This window comes from Trachymyrmex cornetzi, unplaced genomic scaffold (assembly GCF_001594075.2).
Source record: "Trachymyrmex cornetzi isolate Tcor2-1 unplaced genomic scaffold, Tcor1.1 scaffold397, whole genome shotgun sequence".
NCBI lineage: Eukaryota > Metazoa > Arthropoda > Insecta > Hymenoptera > Formicidae > Trachymyrmex > Trachymyrmex cornetzi.
Window position 1 is genome coordinate 141,439 of NW_017298713.1, and position 1,240 is coordinate 142,678.

Genomic DNA, 1,240 nt, shown 5'->3' on the forward strand with positions numbered 1-1,240 from the left:
CTCGTAACGAAAGTTATCGATAAGTACAGTTAACGATAGCGATAATCGTCGATAGGAAGTTAGAGAATCCCGGTACTGATTAGTGAAAAGCCGGTTGTGGTGGTAAAATTTCATGGTGTAATAAGAGGTGTAACATTGAGCATAAGCCCGGATCTTCATATATACGAACAACAGCGCTTTGACACCGATCAAAACGGCTGATGGGGGTAAATTTTACCCCCACAACCGACTTTTCACCAATCAGTGCTCTGTGTCAAAGCGCCAGTGCCTGTATGAGGATCCGGGCTAATGGTGGTACAATAGAACAACCAATCATATTTGGGTCCAAATGCAACCGCGAAATTTGAATACGACATTATGAATTTAATCATATAAATAACATAAAATCATAAAATCACGATTTTCAATAAAGTACAACATAAATATACCTGAAATAATAAAAGTTGAGTAAAAAATTACACCGCAAATCGCCGGTTCGCGTAACGTAACACGGTAATGTCGCTGTTCTTGGTCTTAGCATCGAGACACTACCGTCTCTAGTCTCTACTAATTCTGGCAATAAGAAAAATTCCATTTTCATAAATACATTATATATTCTACTTATATGTGTATATAAATGTATATATGTATATATATATATATATACATACATATAATAGATATTATTTTACAAAGTAAATCAACAAACAAACAAAAAGTTGTATTAACAGTTGTTTTAACGTGGTTCAAACTTTTCTTTTTAGAATGGAAATAATTCAAAAATACACAAAGTTATTAGAACATTTTATTTTTTGAAATAATACTTATTTGTGCTGATAGTTCACTGAGATGCAGATTTGTGCTGATAGTTCACTAAGATATAATCACAGCATATCCTAAAAAATAAAATCAATAGACATTAGCATCAGAATTATAAATTGAGAACAGTACGTATTATTCTATACTACAACCAATTTTGTCGTAATCTTTTCTTAATATTTTCTTATTAACACATATTATTGAGGAACAGATAATATGTTATAATTATACCTGGGTCAAGTTTTAAGAGAGAGGTATTAATTTTTTTGGTAATTATACAGTTTAGCCGCTCACCTCAAAAATCGATAAACATAGGCTCATTCGACGCGTTTTTGCTTAAAATAAAAGAATCTGGCAGAAATAAGCGTCGCTCTGCCCCGCGAACCGAGTTATTAAGCGTTAAAGTTGACGATTTCAGGTTAGGAAATCTGTCATACCGACG

General features: G+C 32.8%; 1 protein-coding gene across 1 annotated transcript in view; it reads right to left on the reverse strand.

Moving 5' to 3' along the window:
• Nucleotides 1-1,120, reverse strand: part of LOC108764158 (probable tRNA pseudouridine synthase 2) — a 9,375-nt gene extending 8,255 nt beyond the window's left edge. Inside the window, exon 1 of the mRNA XM_018512240.1 lies at nucleotides 1,093-1,120. The gene's annotated coding sequence lies outside the window, so the exon portion shown is untranslated. The remainder of the gene's footprint in view (nucleotides 1-1,092) is intronic.
• Between the last annotated feature and the right edge of the window lie 120 nt (nucleotides 1,121-1,240).